This window comes from Asterias rubens, chromosome 14, assembly GCF_902459465.1.
Source record: "Asterias rubens chromosome 14, eAstRub1.3, whole genome shotgun sequence".
Classification (NCBI taxonomy): Eukaryota; Metazoa; Echinodermata; class Asteroidea; order Forcipulatida; family Asteriidae; genus Asterias; species Asterias rubens.
Genome location: NC_047075.1, coordinates 10118297 through 10142486, shown reverse-complemented (window position 1 = coordinate 10142486; position 24190 = coordinate 10118297). Strand labels below are relative to the sequence as shown.

General features: G+C 37.9%; 1 long non-coding RNA gene and 1 other non-coding gene across 2 annotated transcripts; both read right to left on the bottom strand.

Annotated features, from left to right (window-relative positions):
* Nucleotides 1–227: 227 nt before the first annotated feature.
* On the bottom strand, nucleotides 228–310 carry Trnal-cag. The gene has a single exon. It is a non-coding gene; the product is annotated as a tRNA-Leu (tRNA).
* A 4447-nt stretch (nucleotides 311–4757) lies between these two features.
* On the bottom strand, nucleotides 4758–6474 carry LOC117299453. Its single transcript, XR_004520077.1, has 3 exons — nucleotides 6199–6474; nucleotides 5360–5472; nucleotides 4758–4901 (listed from the first exon to the last, which is right to left on the bottom strand). It is a non-coding gene; the product is annotated as an uncharacterized LOC117299453 (long non-coding RNA).
* Nucleotides 6475–24190: the final 17716 nt, after the last annotated feature.

Sequence of the window (24190 nt, the reverse complement as noted above, 5' to 3'; positions counted from 1 at the left end):
AGAAATGAAAAGAGTAACATTATCGGTAGTAGGAATATAAACAAATGTAAATTTAGAATTGTTATCTTAATAAAGTATTTCATTTGTTGCTTGCTTCAATATCACATACGAAACATCACTGCCAATTTGTTTTACTTACAGTTATCCTGTCTAATAATGAGCCTAATGTATAATGTTTATTATTTGTTTTAGTAGTTATTATATGTATAATAGTATAATAAAAAAAGTGTCAGGAGTGGGATTCGAACCCACGCCTACAGAGTAGACTACGACCTGAACGTAGCGCCTTAGACCGCTCGGCCATCCTGACCGGGTATTTCCCCACTTCGTAATGAAACGAACTTTTGTAATATTTTTTTATATCGATATGGTTTTATTACGTCAATGCAACGAACGCTGCATGAAAAAAAAATAAATAGTCCAAGTTTAAAGGGAAGGTACATGTTTCGTAATTACTCAAAACAATGTTAACTTAAAAACTGACTTGGTAACGAGCATTGGAGAGCTGTAGATGGTGAAAAACATTGTGGGAAACGACTCCCTCTGAAGTAATGTAGTTTTTGAGATAATGGTAATTTCTCACCAAAATACTAAAATACTAGCTAGAAGTATTTTATTCCTATATGAAAGCACACAAATTCGTCCAACAAGGGTGTTTTTTCTTTCATCATTTACGCGCAACTTTGCTGACCGATTGAGTCCAAACTTCCACAGGCTTATCGTTATTTTATGCTTATGATGGGATACACACAGTGAGAAGACTGGTCTTTGACAATTACGAAAGGTGTACCTTCACTTTAACAAAGACAACGAACGATTTTAATTGTTAGACAACGTTTTTGAAATTAACACACCAGTTCAACAGGGTCAATTATTTTCGAGTTCCTACTTTTGATTAATGTGTCTGTTACCTGCCGTACTTTCATGCTACAATGCTTAAGTGAGCACCCGATACATCATATTCGTGCCAGTAGTTAACGACAAAACGGGGCAAGAAGATGCACAGTTCCCTTAACACAGATTGCAATCGTCTCCCATGTACCCTGCCTCTGTTGGTAGGTTATGGCACGCTTGTAATCTGGGTTAGAACTATTGAGGACGGAAAGTGGACATCTGCTTTTCTGGTATCAGAAATGCAGAAAAGCAGATTTTATGGTTGTTTTACATGAATTTTTCTCCTTTTCTGCTACCAGAAAAGCAGATTGAACGTTTTGTGAAAATGCATTTTCTACGTTTCTACTTTTCTGTTACCAGAAAAGCAGGTTTTACCTTTTCTCCTAATGCTGGCGAACGAAAAGTGGCCATTTGCATGTCTGTTACCAGAATAGTAGAAAAGCAGATTTAACGTTTTGTGAAAATGACATTTTCTATTTCTCTGCTTTTCCGCCACCTGAAAAGCAGATTTTACTCGGGCGGCAGAAAAGTGGCCATCTCCTTTTCTCCTTTCAGATACCGGAAAATCACATTTTACCTAGGCAGTAGGTGGCCGAAAAGTGGCCATTTGCATTTTCACAAAACGTTAAATCTGCTTTTCTACTATTCTGGTAGCAGAAAAGCAAATGACCACTTTTCGTCCGCAAGCATTAGGAAAAAAAGTAAAACCTGCTTTTCAGGTAGCAGAAACGTAGAAAAGGAGAACATTTCTCATACAGAAAACATAAAAACTGCTTTTCTGCTATTCCGATACCAGGAAAGCAGATGGCCACTTTCCGTCCTCCATACCATTAATGAATTACAACATATCGGGTTGCATAAATCGTTCGGAAAACTGAGTTTCTGCTATTTGAGATCGGTGTAATGTGAGTAACTTATGGATCCCATATTGATCAATAATCATCCCTACGAGGTATCCGACGGAGAAAATGACATAATACAACTTGTTTGTAGAGGGGGAAGACGATTCCTAGTTGTTGTAAACCCTGCGCCGCGTGGCCATTTTAGTTGCAATGTCCCCATGGTTTGATGTCAGCACACTGGAAAGCTTTTGATCAGTTTATGGTAAAGGGTTACGTTTGAATTGTTATACGTTGTAATGTTCGTATCTGCGTGTGTCATTAACTTAACTCCCGAGGAGCCTCAGGGAATAATTTACATGTTGGATCCACTGGGCAGGATCGGACGGTATATTATATTACGGGTAAATAACTTCGATTGGGGGACAATTGAATCATGCTATTTAAGATCGGTGTAATGTGAGTAACCTATGGATTCCCTGCAATCAATTTTCATCCCTACGAGGTATCTGATGTTAGAAACGATTGAATAAGAGTACATGGGACATTACGAAACATTTTGGTGTTTAAACATGGACTATAACGGATTATTGATATAGCCAATATTACTATTTTTGTACAAGAAATGTAAAATAAGGACTGATATTTTAGTAGTATTCAATAAAACCTTTTCCTTTATGCAAAAAAAACACAAATTCGCGCGGCGTACTCCGACCCAGAAAACTCAGTTTCGGCAAAAGCCGGTGACCCACGAACCATTCATACACAGTGTGTGACGTCACACCACGTACCGAAGCTCTGTACACAGTGTGTCAGGTCGATCGTGTGCGTGCATTTTACATGTACATTGAATGTGGAATAACATCGGACACTATAAGCTGCATTTTTTTGACACAAAAAACAGCGAAAATGTCCGATGGCAGCGGGTCTTGGGAAAACCACAGTATAGATGAGGAAAAGGCATTTCAGGGAGGCACTTCAGAGGAAAGTGAGGGCTCTAGCGATAAGGGGATCTCACCGGACGAGAGAGAAGCCGAAGACGTGTTATGAGTACATGTAGTTAACCAGCCCGGAGACGATGATCGTCAGGCCGAAGACAATGAGCCAAACCCTGATGATCGACGGCTAAAGACAGACTGGTAAGGCCACAAAACGTTTCATGAATTATACTGAATGATGCTTCGTTTGATCAGTTTATTTCTGCTCCCAAAAATAGTTAAAGGCTATCCTTAACTAAATTAAAACATGAACGAACATGATGGACAAGGTTTATTGTTTACCTCCATTCACGTTATAATACATGTACGTGAACAACACATGCACTGACTTAGGCAGTAAAAATGTGAGGGGAGGGGTAATTTTTGTCTTGCGTTTTATACTTTGTTGGCAAAATCCATACATTATCAATTTAAACTGATATTGTAGATTACCTATGTTGTTGTTTTTCTCCACCAAGTAACTGCGTGGTGGTTGACATATTATGTGCATCTACACAAATATCTCATGTACATGTATGTAACTGTTACTTTGGATTATGATTGCCTTCTGGCATGGGTATAGGTTTAAAGCAATTCAGGTACACACATGCAATATTAACACTTCACCATGCAAACCACAAATCTGTTGTTAATAATTTTGTATGAATTCTTTTGTTATTAATTTTGTATGCATTCTTTTGTTAATAATTTTGTATGAATTCTTTTGTTTGTTTTACAGAAAACACTGCAATGTTGAATATCAGCAAGTGGTGAGCTTAGGACTATCTTGGCCGTTCAACTGCTGCCACTGACATCATGTTTGGTGGCAGCAACACGAAGGACATTTCCAAACCCTAGTGTACAGTACAGTGGAAGGATTTTCGTATCCACCAACGGATTAGGCAGCTTTGCTTTGGTTTATTTGTCTTCAGTCGTAAAAATTTTCCAAGTTATAATGATCCGGAGGGAGTGAGAAATAATTTTATAAGCCATAATAATTTACGTATAAATGTACATGTATATTATTTCATTTTGTTTCTTTCAGAGGGGTGGGTGGTTCAAATTGATTAATTTAATTTGAACCACCCACTCCTCTGAAAGACACAAAATGTAAATTACTCTGGCTTATATAATTAGGTGTGTGGTTCAAATTGATTAATTTAGCACGTATGTGCAATAAACTTGTCCCCTGTTGTCAACAATACACTATGATTAACATGGTAACAACATTCAACTTGGTTAGCAGAAATATAAAGACAAAACAAAAAAAGAGAAGCCTACATGTACACCTCCATAATAACGACAACACTAAAACTGTATGTATTTGCAAACGACAATAGTTTATTTTTCAGTTTTAATTATCAAAATTGAAAAAAGGTTACCTAGTGATAGCGAAATCATCTGAACATTCCGTCATCAAAAAAAGTTAACTATACAACCCTGTCAACGCCCCTCCCCCTAAAAAAGAAAACCTAAGCCATGTTATGTACCTAGTTAGCTGTGGTTCTCTTTGTAAATTGTAAATTAAGTTGTACATTAAAAGAATATAATAAAATCATTGTGTACAGACCATGTTATTCTGTTTTTAAACAAAGTTGATTGTACTACCCTGGTTACCCCCCCCCCAAAAAAAAAAATATATATATATATATAAAAAATAAAATAAAAACCCACATCAATGTGTACAAGCTAGGGCCCAATTTCATGGATCTGCTTACTGTAAACAAAGAATCGACACTTGCGGAAGCAGGAAATTCTGTGCTTACGTCAAGCGTGTTTCACAAGGATACCAGCAAATTTTGGCTTTTGCGGGTCATGGGTGCATACTTGGTTTATACCAGGCATTCTACGCTTACAAAGTAAGCGCAGAAATTTAGCGTTTGGACGTTTGGACGTTTGGACGTAATCACCGTTCTCGGTGATCATAAGCGCAGAATTTGGTGGTGAACAGATCCATGAAACTGGGCACAGGTCATTCTTTCTTCAAACAAAGTTGAACCCACTACCTTTGAACCCCCACCCCCCCCCCCCAAAAAAAAAAAAAAAAAAAAACTGCTGCATCCTTTTCAGGCTGGTGAAGGTTGATGTCAATGACACGGGGGTTACACATCAGCTGCGGATGGAGTTGTTTTCATGTCTTGTCACCCTGCTGACAATGAACAAGTGCATTGTGCATGCATTCTTTGCGTATCTTATTAATGAAAAATAAAAAACAAAACCAAATCATCGTTATGTGGGATTTCTTGAAAATTTACAAGGCAGAAATACAATCTCGGAAGGTTTGACGTAACACCACAGACTGACAATCTCTCTTTGAGTTGGCGTAGTTTTGAAAAGAACCTTACAGAAGTTAACGCAAAACCAGAACAAAAGGAGTCCACATGCAACAAAACCAAGGGGCAGGTTTTCTTTATGTCTGATAGAAAACATGACCTCCAACCACCCCCCTCCCCCAGATCTACACCTAGTACAAAACTGTTCAGGTACAGATCGGGGTGGGGGGGGGTTCTTGCGATTCAACACCCCATCCCCTCCCCCCCCCCCCCCCCCCCTCCACCGTGAACAGTTTTCAAAGGGGCAGCTGAAAAACTAAAAATTAAGAAATCATCTGATCCTCTGAAAATTTGCATGCATAGGCCTACTACTAACCTAAAGTGCTATTGAGAATCTTAGGTCTCCATTTCTAGTTCTGGCTAGCATGTCTCCGTCCTGCATTGTCTTCGTCCTGCATTCTCATTGTAGTGTAGAGCTGCGAGTTATTTCTGTACAAAAAAATATAAAAACAAAAAATAAATAAATAAATTAAAAAACTAGTGCTGAAAAAGAACTGGCCTTATTTTACAAATGCAAATATAGTAAACACTCCATGTAATTAACCGTGCCAAGCCAATAAACACAGCTATAGGAAAACTTCACACTAAACTTCTCTGGAATTGGTAATTCCTGAATTAGGAGAGAAAACAATCTGAATGACCATGGATGGGCAATTATATGGATGGGAGTTTGAACATATTTTTGAGCTGTGCCTTAAAAAAAAAAGCGAACAATTCTTAGGCAGCTTTGGCTAAAACAATGTCCAGCAATCCAGTATAGACCAATATAAATACATGTCGGTGAGGCCAATAAACTGTTAACTGTAACAATCAACTTTTTAAATGGATTAATATAGTGTTCACACATTGGTTGAGCATGAACAAGCCAGAAAATGTAAACCAGGGCATAAACATGACAAAAGCACTTGGGTGGCTACATGGATTCATCACTCAACAGAGTCAATACACTATGTAGCTATTTTATGGTAGTCGGGTCAGATTCAGAGCATGCACATCGTGTCATTTGACAACAAGATGATTGTTCCTTGCATGAAAAGGGTAGAGATTGTTTACTATTTTTCTTATTACAAATACATGTGCATGTATTGGGCCTGAATTAATAATGGAGATAGTTTCTCAGTAGTAGATTTTTAAAAATTATTAACAAGTACTTACCAGGCTTTTCTCCCTCTCTTTTCTGTAATGCCACTTCATTCTTTTGCTGTTCCACGGCCACTTGCGACCAGGGCCACGGCAGAGGGACCCCGTCGACGTCGTACTCGTAGCATGCACAAGCAGCACTGGCTGGGGCCTGGTGGTAGAAGATCCCCCTGAATTCTCTCGATGTTTAGAGGTTTAAATTTCGGAATCGATCCAGGCTTCTTACACAAACTTTGAAACTTCTAGTGCATCCACAAACAACCAAATAGTCGGCAGTATTTATAGCTGATACACTAGAAAACAAAAAGCTTCGTAGCACACACGCACGCCTGTAGTGTGGATGAAAACGCATACACAACACACGGAGTAACATGGCGTAATCTTTGTTTACTCTCGTTGCTTCATGGGTGTGACGTCACCATTTTTTGACCGCGTTCATGACGTCCGCTGGTTTACAAATCCGCTTGGATTTCAGTGTTGGTTTAATAGCCGGGAACAAGTACAGGGCGGGAAATTTCAAAATCGAAGAATCGAGGTCAAATTTTTTCGGTCAAATTGTAGCAAAATTATTTGGAGAAAAACATGACCACAACAATGAATTGATAGCTGAACACAACATAAACAAGTTCTCATAGTGATTTTAATGTAGGAGAACCGTTATAGTCCATGTTTAACCCTACCGTGAGGGGCCATATTGGATGAAACGCCCCCTTTGCATGTTTTCAGCACGCTGTAGGTCTGATGGTTGGTTTGGATGTTGTGCACAATGTAATGCTTGTATCGTTGCGTGTCATTAACTTTTAAACTCATCCGGAAGTATAAATATATATATTGTTCAAACATAAGACTATATGTTAATGAACAATAAAACAACTGTTTTAGTAATTGTTTATCACGATTTATATGTTTAAAATTTTAAAATATGTAAAAAAAACTGTTAGGGGGTGACTCCGCCTTTTGTGACGTCAATCGAGGCAGACTTTGCCTTGATCAAACATCGACCCCCATTGAATTTGCCTGCGATGCGTAGAGTACGTTCAAGTACATCTAAGTCCAAGTGAGTCTTCTCACTTGGTGTGTCTCAATTTATGAAGGAAAAAAAGCAACAAACATGTGAAAATTTGAGCTCAATCGGTCGTCTAAGTTTTGAGATATTAAATTAATGAAAGAAAAACACCTTTGTCACAAGAAGTTGTGTGCTTTCAGATGCTTGATTTCGAGACCCTAAATTATAATCCTGATGTCTCGAAATGAACTTCGTTGAAAATTACTTCTTTCTCAAAAGTCACAATACTACAGAGGGAGCCGTTTCCCGTAATGTTTTATACCATCAACAGCTCCACATTACTCGTTACCAAGTAAGGTTAAATGCTAATAAATAGTTACCAACACCGGTAGCGCCCACTGAATTTAATGTGAACATAAAGACAATTACTCGAAGTCGTGTTTCTACGTAATTGTCTGTAAATTTGTATGTGCATTCCCTGAATTTACAAGGATGTTTAATAAATTACATCACGTTTCTAATTCAAGCAAGCCCACAGTGAAATTCTTAATAGTTTAATGAAATACAAGGATTTTGTTTAGAGGGGAAATTGAAATTAAACATTGACCCTTGTGCAGGCAAACCATAACGTGGTCGGGAGTGAGAACACGGTGACAACACGCATCATGTTGATGGTATTCGTTGTGTTTATATTTATACTAAAGTTTATGTTTTAAAGACATGAACAGTAGGAGTGGAACCCTCCGTTAGCCTGTTCAAACGAATAAGGCAGCACAGTGCCATTTTTGTAAAAACAAAATTGTCATTATGTCAGTCCTGCTTCCCACTCATACACATGTTCTTAGTGACGCCTCATATAGGTTTTAAAAGCTTGCTTTTCAATGCACGGTTCGAACTCGACGCACGACAAGCTTCGTAAATGACAACAACTTCAGCTTCTGAGAGGGTTCCGGACCTACTAGTTCAGTAGCAGGTCCTCACAAAACATTTCTATGGTGCATATCGAATATCGCAATTTATTGTATGTGGTCACATTTGGTCTCTTCTTGTGATTTGTTGAGCTCACTCCTTCCTATGCAAGCATTTTACTTTGATTAGGACTCGTTTCATAAAGACCGTGAATCAATAATTTAGGCCAGTCACAAAACTTAATTTTATTTTTGATAACATTTTCAGCTTTTGAGAAGGTTCCGGACCCATTTTTTCAATAGCAGGTCCTCACAAAACCTTTCTATGGTGCATGTATCGAATATCTCAATTTATTGCTATTGGTCATATTTAGTCTTTTCTTGTGCTTTGCTTAGTTTCTCTCTTTCCTCTGCTAGCAATTTTACTTTCATCAGGACTCAAATCATAAAGACTGTGAATCAATAGCTTTAGGCCAGTCACCAAACTTCATTTGATTTCCGAGTACCTCTATATTTTGACCAAACCAAAACAGTAATATCGGGTGGCAGGATGTCATTAAAAAAATACTTGACTGGCTTTTCTCCTTTTTGACCCGGTTCGATTGTGGATTTCAGTTGCTACTTAACTGCTTCAGTTTCCCCTGAATAATCGAATTGATATTTCATTTGTCCCGCATTTAAAGACAGTGGACACTATTGGTAACTGTAAAAGATTAGTCTTCACAGTTGGTGTATCTCAACATATGCATACAATAACAAACCTGTGCAAATTTTAGCTCAATCGATCGTCAAAGTTGCGAGATAATAATGCAAGAAAACACCTCTGTACACAAAATAATAAGATAATATTGTAGTTATGCTTCAGTGATTATTAGGCGAAGTTGTATCGACAAACACTGAGCGTTCGGTGAGATAGAAACATATATCAATGTACAGTAGGCACAGAGCAAGGAAAGACCCCACGCTTGCACTTATCGGCCAACATTTCCCGAGAACCAAAGCAATATTGACTCAGCATCGCACGGGGGCGAGTGTATTTAGACTAATAATGTTACCAATATTTGATACGTGAAAACCAAATTTCCTTCCTGGCGGAACTTGCACTGTCCACAATGTGTATTACCATCAGAGACCACCCTGTATGTGTTCGGAGCATAACTGATACCTAAATCCCCGAAGGGTTTATGAAATCCTACCACACCATTACTAGTTATGGTTTGTGTGCTAGAGCTCTCTTTGAGCCTGTCTTTGTGTTTTATTAGTATTTTTCAGATAAACATTTAATGTGTAGGGCTAGTTTAAACGGGTTTTGTCAACTTGTGTATATGCAGCATGCCCAGCTTTGTTGGACTTTTTTGAAGTGACTGTACTGTGTTATATTTGTAGCGTGTTTTATTGACTGAAGGATAGAAGTGCAGTAGATCACATTATGTTAGTTTTGTACGCCATAGGTGGATTTTTTTTTTATAGGATTTCTGTGTTAACTTGTCCTTGCAGTCCGGCCACGTTCACTTATTATTTCATTCATGAGCGGTTTATGAACAATTATGACATTGATGCAACCAAATTTGTCTGGATAGGGCGATAACGGGAACTAACCAAACATATACATCAACATGAAACACCCCACACATTTTGTCAGTTTCAGCCAAAAAACAATCGAACATTAATTTGTAATTAAATAGAAACATATACAAATCTGATTGAAACCAATTAAAACGTAACTAATATGAAACAAGCTTTGATTGATCAATCAATTCTGACATGTTTTAGTTTTTGTGTTGTTTTGTTGAAAAAAAAACTGTTTTGTTTACCTTTCCCCAAAAATTGTGATGTACCACATGATGGTTTAAAGATGACCACAGACTATAGTTTGGGGACATCTTATGATAATCACGTTTTCAGCGGGTATGTAGAGGGGTTCGAAATAATAATACTTTTTTTTTTTTTTTTTGGGGGGGGGGGCAAAAAGCATGTTTATAAATTCATAATCGAGAAACTTTAGACGGGAGAAATTCACAGAATGCTTAAAGACATTTGACACTATTGGTAATTGTCAAAGACCAGTCTTCTCACTTGGTGTATCTCAACATATGCATGAAATAACAAACTTGTTAAAATTTGAGCTCAATCGGTCATCGAACTTGCGAGATAATAATGAAAGAAGAAAACACCATTGTCACAGGAAGTTGGTGCGTTTTGATGGTTGATTTCGAGACCTTAGGTTCTCAATCTGATGTCTCGGAATCAAATTCCTTGAAAATTACTTCTTTCTCAAAAACTACATCACTTCAGAGAGTGCCTTTTTTCAAAATGTTTTATACCATCAACTTCTTCCCCTATACTCGTCACCAAGAACGGTCTTATGCTAATAATTATTTTGAGTAATTACCAATAGTGTCCACTGCCTTTAAATTCAATTTGTGATGGTATAAACTATTTTGTGGTGTCAGTAGACGTATCAAGTCAATACCAGTACAACATTTTCGTGAAAAGAAGTTGCTTAAAGGCAGTGGACAATACTGGCAATTACTCAAATCAATTATTGGCATAAAACCCTACTTGGTAACGAGTAATGGGGAGTTGTTGGTGGTATAACACATTTTGAGAAACTGCTCTCTCTGAAGTAGTGTAGTTTCCGAGAAAGAAGTAGTTTTCCACTAATTTGATTTCGAGACCTCAGATTAAGAATTTGAGGTCACGAAATCAAGCATCTGAAAGCACACAACTTGGTGTGACAAGGGTGTTTTTCTTTTATTTTTTTTGCAACTTCGACGATCAATTGAGATCAAGTTTTCACAGGTTTGTTATTTTATGCATAATGTTGAGATACACCAAGTGAGAAGACTGGTCTTTGACAATTACCAATAGTGTCCAGTGTCTTAAGTAGTGTTATTAAAATGGGATGTCCAACCGAACACTCAAGGGCCAACTTACTTGTTCTGATGTGGGATATTGTTTCGAGAGGCTAAATAGATGCATTACGTAAACCAACCAATTCAACGTTTATTGTTTTAAGCACGGATCAATCCGTCAGGTTTATTAACATGAACCACCAGTGGGGCAATGTCTGGATTCGAACCCTCGAAAGCATTCAGAAAAAGATATCATTCTCTGGTTATTAGTGTTTATATTAAAGACACTGGACACTATTGGCAATTATTGTCAAAGACCAAACTCCTCACTTGCGGTATCTCATCACATGCATACAATAATAAACCTGTGAAAAATTGAGCACAATTGGTCGTCGAAGTTGCGAGATAATAATGAAAGAAAAACACCCTTGTCTCACGAAGTGGTGTGCTTTCATGCTTGATTTCGAGACATCAAATTCTAAATCTGAGGTTTTTAAATAAAATTTGTTGAAAATTACTTCTTTCTCGAAAACTACATTACTTCAGAGGGAGCCGTTTCTCACAATGTGTTTTACTATCAACAGCTCCCCATTACTCGTTTCAAAGTAAGGTTTTATGCTAACAATTATTTTGAGTAATTACCAAAAGTGTCCACTGCCTTTAAGCATACCAACCACATCATTAGGATTGCAGGATCGAATTGGATGAAATTAATTGCATAACTGAATTGCATGATTGACGAGCCGCATCAATATAATTGAAGCAAACTATCTTCCCCACATTGGGATTTGCACAGTTAGATGTCAGCATGTTTCGTTCTGATTGTCAATGCTCATTGATCTCAGTGCACATTATTGGCAACGGGAGGTCCTGAACCCAAATTGAATCATGTCTTTCATGTAACAGGAAAACCTTCTTCGAATTCATCGGCGAAATGAAGACATTCTTCCAAATGACAAAGACGTTTCGTTTCTCCTGTTGACGACTTCGAGGAAAAGACAGTGTCGGGTTGCGGATAGATTGGAAGGTAATGTAATGTGAAAATGTTGAGCTAAACGATTATGTCAAAATGGGCGATATCTAATAATTGGATTGAACTTAATTGAATGGTTTATTCGTCAAGTATATAAAATACATGAATTTTCCAATCATTGTGTACAGCAACACATGAAATATTAATAATTCGACAAGCAATCAGTGGTCTGCAGTCAGTGTTTTTTGGGGGTTTTTTTTAGTATTAATATTTATATTAGATAGGCTAAGCCATTTTAATTGTATATGTAATGATTTTTTTTGTAATTGTGTTACTGTTCGTGGAATGCTTCTGAATGCAAATTTTAATTATGTTTGTTTTAATAAATCATTAAACAAACCATAACACATATCCTGCTTCCAATTATTTCACAACACATAGCAACACTAGAACTGCTTCAAATTAAAATTATACCGTATAAAATAGGTTTTCTCGGTCAAGTTCGGCAAATGAGCAGCCAATTTCATTTTCAGGCGCTCGAATTAAAGCTATTTTGCCTCTCCGGTTTTTATTGCGTTTCAAATTCAGAATTCGGTCATTCAATTTCGTTTTGAAGCATTCAAGTTCCTAGCACACTCATTCTTTTTTATGACACACAATCATCATTCAATTTAGCAAAGCTGGTTCGACTAGAGATTTTGCTGATTTAATAATTTTCAATTTCGTAAAGAGGCAATCGATTTCGCTCACCGAGGATTCAAATTCAAAGTACCACTGAAGAAATACGAATAAACAGATAAACTGTATAAGGCAAACCGTTTCGTTCCTTCACTTTTAAATCGAACGAACCTTATTTTCTTTATTTTATGATTCCAGTAGACTTTACCTTGGGCCCAATAAGGGTTGTTTTCTTCTTCTTTTCTCGGGAGACCTTCAATGGTTAACTGACCAAGACTTGACATTTGAATGTGTTTGAATGTTTTGGGGGTTTAAGACAAAATGTTTTTCCAGTTGTTGGTTTTTGTAAATATTCACCACCTATCTGTTGGCGGGCCAGACATCTTGGCATATTATGTTCAAGAGTGCCAACAAATTAACCGCATGCCTTTATAACATTCGTGTAAGGAAACAACAAGTTAATCAAGCGTTTTTAAGACTGCACAAACATCAGAATTGACTGCCTCAAAATGAAAATGAAGGACTAAACACACGCCTCAAAAACACTCCTGCGAATTTGAATGCAGCTTCGATGAATTGTTAAATTGAATGATTATTTTGTTAAATCGAATGACGTAAAAGTAGATTTGACTAGTCTTAAAATGAAATCGAATGACCCTTTTTTAGTAGCATTCGATTTCGTGCGAAATAGAATAGGCTGGTGGTTAAATTGGCTGCTCATTTTCCGAAATTGACCGAGAAAACCTATAACAAACATAAGACTTTCACTTTTAATTTTAAAACACATTTCATCACTTGGTATGATTACGTAAACTTGTCAAACTCAATTAAATTATCCTACATTAACACCAACTTGTACTACATGGACAGTTCATGAAGCAACTTTGTCAAAGGGTATAATGTACTTGCTCAATTGATTTTTCTTAACCGTCTTGGCGGGTAGGCACGGGTTAATCGCTTCAGAGTAACCGCATTTAAACAACGGTTATTGTCAACGGTAGCTGTGATGTGATATGTTTGGAATTAATTCTATATCAATGATGAATTACAACATAATGGGTCACGAAAATCGCTCATGAAACTGAGTTCCTGCTATTTGAGATCGGTGTAATGTGAGTTACCTATGGATTTCACATTGATCAATAATCATCCCTACGAGGTATCCTATGGAAGAAACGACATTGATAAAACTTCTTCTTACAGGGGGAAAGAAGATTTATATTTCTGATTAACGCTGCGGCGAAGGTTTTAGTTTCAACGCCCCCCCCCCCCCCATTTTTTGAGTCAGCACGCTGAATAGCTTTTGATCACTTTAGGTTAAAGGATGTTTTTGAATTGTTATACGTTGTGTTCGTATCCGTGTGTGTGTCATTAACTTAATCACGAAGAGCCCCGGGGAATAATTTACATGTTGGCTCCACTGGGCAGGATCAGACGGTTTGTTATATTACAGGGTAAATAACTCTGATTGGGGGACAATGAATCATGCTATTTAAGATCGTTGTAATGTGACTAACCTATGGGTTCCTCGCAATCAATTTTCATCCCTACAAGGTATCTGATGTTAGAAACGAGTGAATAAGAAGAGTACATGGGACATTACGAAACATTTTGGTGTTTAACCCTACCGTGAGGGGCCATATTGGATGAAACGCCCCCTTTGCATGTTGCCAGCACGGTGGACAGCTTTGATAATTGTAGGTTAGAGGGTTAGTTTGGATGTTATGCACTATGTAATGCTTGTATCTTTGTGTGTCATTAACTTAAAGTCACCTTGAAGTATATATATTTTTTCAAACATAAGAGTATATATGTTAATGAACGTTAAAACAATTGTTTAAGTAATTGTTTGTCACGATTTATATGTTTAAAAAAAATAGATAAAGTTGTTAGGGGTGACTCCGCCTTTTGTGACGTCAATCGAGGCAGACTTTGCCTTGATCAAACATCGACCCCCAATGAATTTGCCTGCAATGCGTAGAGTACGTTCAAGTACATGTAAGTCCAAGTGAGTCTTCTCACTTGGTGTGTCTCAATTTATGAAGGAAAAAAAATAACAAACATGTGAAAATTTGAGCTCAATCGGTCGTCTAAGTTTTGAGATATTAATGAAAGAAAAACACCTTTGTCTCAAGAAGTTGTGTGCTTTCAGATGCTTGATTTCGAGACCCTAAATTATAATCCTGATGTCTCGAAATCAAATTCGTTGAAAATTACTTCTTTCTCAAAAGTCACAATACTACAGAGGAAGCCGTTTCCCGTAATGTTGTATACCATCAACAGCTCCAGATTACTCGTTACCAAGTAAGGTTAAATGCTAATAAATAGTTAGAGTTATAACCAATACCGGTGGTGTCCACTGAATTTAATGTGATCATAAAGACAATTATTGAAAATCGTGTTTCTTCGTAATTGTGTGTAAATTTGTATGTGCATTCCCTGAATTTACAAGGATGTTTTAAGGCAGTGGACACTATTGGTAATTGTCAAAGACTATAGCCTTCACAGTTGGTGTATCTCAACGTATGCATAAAATAACAAACCTGTGAAAATTTGAGCTCGATTGGTCGTCGGAGTTGCGAGATAACTATGAAAGAAAAAACGCCCTTGTGGTCACACGAAGTTGTGTAGTGTGCGATAAGATGGTTGATTTCGAGACCTCAAGTTCTAAATCTGAGGTCTCGAAATCAAATTCGTGGAAAATTACTTCTTTCTTGAAAACTATGGCACTTCAGAGTGAGCCGTTTCTCACAATGTTTTATACTATCAACCTCTCCACATTACTCGTTACTAAATAAGGTTTTATGCCAATAATTATTTTGAGTAATTACCAATAGTGTCCACTGCCTTTAATCAATTACATCACGTTTCTAATTCAAGCAAGCCCACAGTGAAATTCTGAATATTTTAATGAAATAAAAGGAGTTTTGTTTAGAGGGGAAATTTAAATTAAACATGGACCCTTGTGCAGGCAAACCATGACATCGTCGGGAGTGAGAACACGGTGACAACACGCATCATGTTGATGGTATTTGTTGTGTTTATATTTATACGTTTTACAGACAGAACAGTAGGAGTGGAACCCTCCGTTAGTAGCCTGTTCCATCGAATAAGGCAGCACAGTGCCACTTTTGTAAAAACAAAATTGCCATTCTGTCAGTCCTGCTTCCCACTCATACACCTGTTCTTATTGCGGCTCTTAACCGTTTAGACACATTTGTATAGAACTGAGCGACGCATCAAGTTTTCAAAGCTTGCTTTTCAATGCACGGTTCGAACTCGACGCACGACAAGCTTCGTAAATGGCAACAACTTCAGCTTCTGAGAGGGTTCCGGACCCACTATTTCAGTAGCAGGTCCTCACAAAACTTGTCTATGGTGCATGTATCGAATATCGCAATTTATTGTATGGGATCACATTTTGGTCTCTTCTTATTATTTGCTCAGCTCACTATGTCCTCTGCAAGCATTTTACTTTGATTAAGACTCGTTTCATAAAGACCGTGAATCAATATAAAAGGCTAGACACATTTGGTCTCTTCTTATTATTTGATCAGCTCACTCTTTCCTCTGCAAGCATTTTACTTTGATTAAGACTCGTTTCATAAAGACCGTGAATCAATATATTAGGCTAGACACATTTGGCCTCTTCTTATTATTTGCCCAGCTCACTCTTTCCTCTGCAAGCATTTTACTTTGATTAAGACTCGTTTCATAAAGACCGTGAATCAATATATTAGGCTAGACACCAACAATAATTTTACTTTTTTTTTTAAATGAATTTCAGCTTTTGAGAGGGTTCCGGACCTACTATTTCAGTAGCAGGTCCTAACATTTGGTTTCTTCTTGTGATTTGCTCAGCTCACTCTTTCCTCTATAAGGAATTTTACTTTCGTTAGAACTCAATTAGATTTATCTTTTCATGGGCATAATACACAGATAGGTGACACAATACACAAACATGAGAGCGGTGCATATATCACCCTGATGTATTATCACATAGATGCTCTCGAGGATTAGAGATGTAGAATCAGGGACTCCTCATCTCGGTAATGAAGGAATGCTAACAACTGAATGAGTCGACACCGATTACAGGCACATCGGCCGACGTCTCCCCTTCTACTTTATTCCCGATTCCCTCCACTTGCTTATACACAATAAATGTCTTTGAAGAATCGATTTTAGAACACATTTCTAAAGTGCTGCTGGTTCGTACTGTTCGCTTTGTAATTACACAGCTAAATAATGTGTACATTAAACAGTGGATGTTTCATCAAGTAGTGAAGTCTCAAGAGAGGCGGAAAGTCTGGCATCGCCAAGCCAGGGCAATTACAGCGCTGACACGAATTACCCAGAAGGGACAGCCTAATTCCAGTATGTTGCTAATGTGTTTTCTGTCAACAACTGTAATTATGTGCTAAAAGGCATTATTAAACATTGCATATGAGTACGTATAAATGAATGTGTTTGTGTACGTTTTACTTGCGGCGGGAATAAGTAATAGTTTACCTTTACACTTGTGTGTAAAAGGATCTGTTGGCTTTCCTGAGTTATGTGAAGACAAAAAAACCGGCGTATTACTCTAGCAGAACTCAAACCCGCGCCATGATACAGCTAATGTCATAACTATCCGAAATTGGCATCTAGTAGGTAGAGTAGAGGCATTGTAAATCCTAGCAGCGTGCACTGCGATGATATAAGCCTATGTTAATGCAGCGGGATTCGACAGGTACAAGCTTGTCATTAACCCTTACACCCATGTGTTTAAAGGGTATATGTACTTTTCCTAACAAAAAACACAATGTCCACAGATTTACATTAAACTTACACAGTTTGAAGAGTATGATAGTAGAAAGCTTCCCTTGAACGTTTACTTTCTGAGGTGCTGTAGTTTTTGAGAAATGAGTAAAAGTAATAGTTTTCGTCTCAGATTTAGCATGTAAAAACGCATTAACCAGTTGTGCTATGGTTTTGGTATATTATCATAACTGGTTCAGGGGATATTACATGCTAAAATAATTTTGGTCTCGTGAGACCGAAATTATTTTGTGACTTGTTTTACTAATTTCTCAAAAACTACAAAACCTTAGTTAGTAATACTTGAAGGGAAGCTTTCCACTACCATTACTTCAAACCCTGCAAGTTTAATGTAAATCTGTGGACATTTTGAAAAAGTACCCGAATCCTTTAAAGCACCATATTCCCACAGACAAACAATCTCAGAAAGCATAAGCCCTTTTCACACTGTATCTCCTATGCTCGTGGAATACAGCCCCGGAGAGGCCCCGGGACTTGTTTTTACCCCCAATGGTTACCCCGGCGCACCTTCACGCTGTATCACTATTCCACGAGGTTCCAGGGTTTTACCGCTTACCACTACTCCAGAGTAGGGATAGACCGGGTCAGACAGAGGGCAACCAGGGGTAAAGCGATCATAGTGTGAACAAAAGTGGCAAAAGTTATGGAGTTTCTTTCAACGATGTTAGTGTCTGGCAAGGGTGGGCATCTCAACAAGAAATATCAATGACGTCACAAAAATACAATACCGCCCTCTAGCGACAGGTTTAAAACTTTTCAAAATGGACTTTTTGAAGATGTGTGTGGTGAAGTTTTGTGTAACACTTCAGACTGTTATTCCCAGGGGTCAACCCGGGGAATAGAGTAGTGTGAAAACGGCGTTACTCAGGTGGGATTCAGACCCAGGACCTTTATTTCTTGTGTTTGGAGAATCACCACGTAGGTTCTTTTCACCTCCGACAAAATCATGGTAAACTTTTTTAGCTGCCATTTTGTCAAAGTTTCCCGTGGAGACAAGATGTCCGCTGTAATCCACGTTGTCTTGAAATATGATAGGGCGGAACGAAACAAATGTGTTGCTTTTGGCCCGATAATCCCAAAGAGCTGCAAAACCACGAACTATTGCTTTTGTTTTCACCCTGAACAAGTTAATCGGGCACCAGTAACATACGTTAAGTGAGAGTCTCTTTTGGCTGGTAACCATATTCTGGTTAGCATTTTAATGTGCTTAGCTTGTTTTGTGATAAGCAACTGTTTGAAATTGGCCACTTTCTCTTTTATAATATTCGTGGCCAGAGGCATTTTGCCTAGTCAATATCTATAATTGCTTCGTTCTCAGGGGACGTAAACGCCCGTTCATTATCCTCAAACGTATTGTGAGGCTGCACTTCTATAAAGGAAGGTTAATGACCGAAACAACACATATTTCGAGGGATAGTTGTGTGAATCGTATTCATTCCACAAAAACAAATTGAATAGCAAGCAGTTGTATTGCCCACAGCGCCCAATCTGAGGGCAGCATGTCCCTTTACGATCACTGGAGCTCACAGCAGATGTTATAACCGATACATGGACGATTTAAAGTGATTATTCGCTAATGTAAAGTTACAGTTTAATCTACATACGAAAACTCATGGAACAGGTGGCGTTGTTGTTGACCGAAACTTCTTGTACCGGCGTACACAATAAAACAATTACACAATACACAGTTTGACCACTAATCGTCCGGTGGACAAAACCCATACACTCATTTAATAGTGGGATTTGTAATCCTATTCAAAGTATTAACACACATCCTGAGCCCATTGAGACTGCATCTTGGCATCGTAATGGATGGATTGATTTCAAATAGATCCGTTTTCAATCTTATGATCTTACATCTGCGCTTCGGCCTTTGCAGTAATCAACAACGTCTAGGCACTTACACCCAATGCAAATATCAACACAGTCCACGCACTTTAAAGCCAATGCAAATATCAATGTATTTGCCTAAGCAGGTAACTTGATCTTTTAATACCTTCTCTCTACTTGGCCTCTGTTAGCTGATGGTTTGAACTTTTTTGAATCGGTCAATAATGGTTGGTCAAGTTGCATGTCTAGATAAAAATCCAGCATTTCTGTTTTAGTAAAATTCGTGAATTATGTTACAGGCAGTGATTGGTTAATACTATACAAAAAAAATCTTACTTGGTAACGATCAATGGAGAGCTGTTGGTAGTATTAAAACATTGTGAGAAACGTCTCCCTCTGAAGTAAAATAGTTTTCGAGAAAGGAGTAATTTTCCACGAATTTGATTTTGCGACCTCGGAATTAAATTTGGAGGTCTCGAAATTAAGCATCCAAAATCACCCAACTTCGTGTGACAAGGGTGTTTTTTCTGTTATTGTTATCAACTTACTTCGACGACCGATTGAGCTCAAATTTTCACAGGTCTGTTATTTTATGCGTATGTTGGGATACACAAAGTGAGAAGACTGGTCTTTGACAGTTTTCAAAGGTTACAAGTGTATTTGATATCCGACATTCCTGTTTGGTAAAATTCGTGAATTATATTGAAATCATAAATGATTAGTTTTGTGTATGATGGAATTAAACGAGAACAGCTTCGATCCTTTCCGCCCAAAAGGGCATCCCTCCAGTGCCAGTGTTAGAGTTTAAGGCCTATTTCATACATTGAAGCAATTTAGCAGACGTCGAACTACTGATAGTTTGTCTGCGTTATCAAAAGCCCGCATTTTTACATGAAATTTTACATTTAACGCTGGTACGAAAGAAAAAAAAAAAAAAAAAAGGAAAACATAAAAATAACGGACACCTAAATCAAGTCACGATCTTTACAGCATCCGTTAATGTGTTCGACTTTTTCAAGGCAGTGGACACTTTTGGTAATTGTCAAAGACTAGCATTCACAGTCTCAACATATGCATAAAATAACAAACCTGTGAAAATTTGAGCTCAACCGGTCATCGAAGTTGCGAGATAATAACGAAAGAAATAAAACACCCTTGTCACACGAAGTTGCGTGCGTTTAGATTGTTGATTTCGAGACCTCAAATTCTAAACTTGAGGTCTCGAAATCAAATTCGTGGAAAATCACTTCTTTCAAAAAAACTATGGCACTTCAGAGCGGGCCGTTTCTCACAATGTTTAATACCATCAACCTCTCCCCATTACTCGTCACCAAGAAAGGTTTTATGCTAATAGTTGATTTGAGTAATTACCAATAGTGTCCATGCCTTTAATGCGCTCGGAAGACTAGCTCTTTATTCAGTAGTTCACAAAACTAAGGAAGTGGGAAACCGATATGCACGATGACTTTACATGGAAGTGCAACCGCCTTTGGTCTAGTTGTCCAATAATCCGAAATGCGTAACTTTGTATCTACTCATTTGAATGTCGGCGATGTCTTGCTCGTAGTCCTTCAAAATAACCGGGTTATCGCGAGTTATTGGTTATTGTTATCACGATTACACCCAAAGTAACATCAACTGTCTTATTTAGGGCAGGCCACTTGAATTGGTGCCAGTCCTAATTATCAACTACATCAAGCTAGAAAGCATACTAGTAAGTATTCCGCCTACATCGGTGCCAACAGTGCTCAGAATGATGTACTTTGAACAGCTCTTACCCATGTAGCCCCGACATTGTTCGTCAAAACAACCCGACTCTGAAGTGCCATGCGAGTTATCGCGAGTTATCGCGAGTTATTGGTTATTGTTATCATGGTTACACCAAGAGTAACATCACCTGTCTTTATTTAGGGCAGGCCACTTGAATTGGTGCCACTTGAATTGGTGCCAGTCCTAATTATCAACTACTTCAAGCTAGAAAGCATACTGGTAAGTATTCCGCCTACAAACGTCAGCGTTTGTTTGCTTTAAAGGCAGTGGACACTATTGGTAAATGTCAAAGACTAGCCTTCACAGTTGGTGTATCTCAACATTTCTATAAAATAACTAACCTGTGAAAATTTGAGCTCAATCGGTCATCGAGATAATAATGAAATAAAAAAACCAACCTTGACACACGCAGTTGTGTGCGTTTAGAGGGTTGATTTCGAGACCTCAAGTTCAAAATCTGAGGTCTCGAAATCAAATTCGTGGAAAAGTACTCCTTTCTCGAAAACTATGGCACTACAGAGGGAGTCGTTTCTCACAATGTTTTACACCATCAACCTCTCCCCATTACTCGTCACCAAGAAAGGTTTTATATTAATTATTATGTTGAGTAATTACCAATAGTGTCCACTGCCTTTAAGTCCTACGTCGGTGCCAACAGTGCTCAGAATGCTATACTTTGAACATTGAACAAGAATAAGAGCAGTTCTTATTTACCCATGTAGCCCCGACATTGTTCGTCAAAACAACCCGACTCTGAAGTGCCATGCGTGTCTAAATAGACACCGCAGCTGAAGCTCTAATCAATTAGAAGACTTAGATGGATTGGTGGCTGCATCATCAATATTTAGTCTCTGTTCCTTGATTTGACGCTCATCACCATCGCTTTCTCTCTATGCATCATTGTTTTATCAGAAAAATTTTAACTCGCGAGATTTGTTTCTTATAAGAGTAAAATAGAAACTGCCAGTAAGTGTACCCGATAGATTGTTGATAGATTGTTTTTAGCTTGGTCTGAACCATTACTGAGCGGGAGCGCAATGGTTCCACATACTCATACACATTAAATAGTTTCCCAAAAATGTCCGCGGGGAGTCGAATTCAATGACATCCTAGAAAAAGTTAAATAGGGGTCATAAACAAGAGTATTTGTAACTAAATGACATGTTTAATGTATACGATGCCGTTATAATAACACATACCGCATACATTACCTTAGTAAACTCATGTTAAACATTTAGATCTGATTCGTGATTTACAACTCTGTTCACCTGCTGAGCATCGCTTAACTTATAAGCTTTCAAAGTTAAAAAGTTGGCCAAATACGACTGGCCAGAAGACAAGGAGAGGTGAGTCACAAATCATGACTGTAGTAAAGTCGAGCATCCATTTATATTTAACACTAAAGATTGTTTTTTTTGTGGTTGTATTTATTAATAAATTTTACTGGTTAGAAATGGATGATTTGACAATTGATATCTCCGTTTAAAGACACTGGACACTATTGGTAATATTCGAAGACCAGTATTCTCACTTGGTGTATCTCAACATATGCATACAATAACAAACCTGTGAAAATTTGAGCTGGATTGGTCGTCTGAGTTGCGAGATAACTATGACAGAAAAAAACATCATTGTCACACGTATTTGTGTGCGTTCAGATGCTTGATTTCGAGACCTCAAATTCTAAATCTGAGGTCTCGAAATCAAATTCTTGGAAAATCACTTCTTTCTCTACAACTACGTTACTTCAGAGGGAGCCGTTTCTTTATACTATCAATAGCTCTCCATTACTAGTTACCAAGTGAGGTTTTATGCTGATAATTATTTAGAGTAATTACCAATAGTGTCCACTGCCTTTAAGGGGAACATTTTCAGTTCACATGAGTTCAATTACAATCGCGTTTTTCTGTCTATGTCACTTTAATTCTTGTTTAATTGTTGATACTTGTGTTTTAGTTTGTGTTAATAAAGAAACTGTGTCAGCTATGGCGCTTTCACAAAACATTACACTACTGCTTTCCAAGATACTTGACTGTAGCCGATTTACTCAATTCCAACCCGACCAAAGGCAATCGTGTTCAACCTATCTTGGAGCCGAAACTTCTTACAGCAATCAAACTGAACACCTATCGATCAGTGCTGATCACTTCGTAAAATGAGTCTCTAATCGATCTTGTTTGTGACTTTCTAGAAGGCATGGAGGTGTAATGACAGATTCAGAGATTGTGTGTAAAAGACTTTAAAGGCACTGTACACTATATGTTCCACCAGTCCTGGCTGCCGCTTCCCAGTAGGTTGTATCGTATTATTTGGGTGCGATCCCTGGCTACACGGCAGTTATTGGTTGTATGGCTTCGGACAAGGCACCCCCGAACAAAGATGTTGACAAAATAGGGACACCGCCAATATAGGGCTAGAAAGCTCAGTTGGTAGAGCGCCGGCACAATAATACGGAGGTCGTTGGTTCGAATCCCACTCTAGACAATTCTTTGTTCAACCCTAAAAATTAATTTAAAATTCACCCAGTCAGTTTCCCTTGTGGTTTATATTGATATCATAATAAAACATTGTAAAAAACGGCTCCCTCTGAAGTAATGTAGTTTTTGAGAAAGAAGTGATTTCTCACCAAAATAATATTTGAATTGATTTCGAGACCTCAGCTGAGGTCTCGAAATCCAGGCATCTAAAAGCACACAACTCGTGTTACAAGTGTTCTCGCAACGTCGACGACCAATTGTTTTCAAATTTTCACAAGTTTGTTATTGTATGTATATGTTGAGATACACTATAGTTTTTAAAGGCACCGGACACCTTTGGTAGTTGTCAAAGACCATTGACAATTACCAAAGGTGTCGAGTGCCTCTAAGAACGGGACATGTAAATTTAGGTTTGGGGAAAAACAATCAAAGTCAAGTGGTCATAAATGACACTCTCGATGACGCTTTTGCTGCGTCAGCGATTTTCCAGAACATGTCAATAAATGCAATGCATAAGTGTTTTGTTTTACTTATTTTATGTTCTGTTACGTCTTTTTTTTTTTTTTTTTTGACGTTCGGTAATTTCAAACAAATGCAGTTTTGAAGAAAACAAAATTTGTGTAAAATTGCGCAAATCTCAATAACGGGCACGGGCGAATCTGATATTTGTACAGCATGAATGTTCGCGGTCG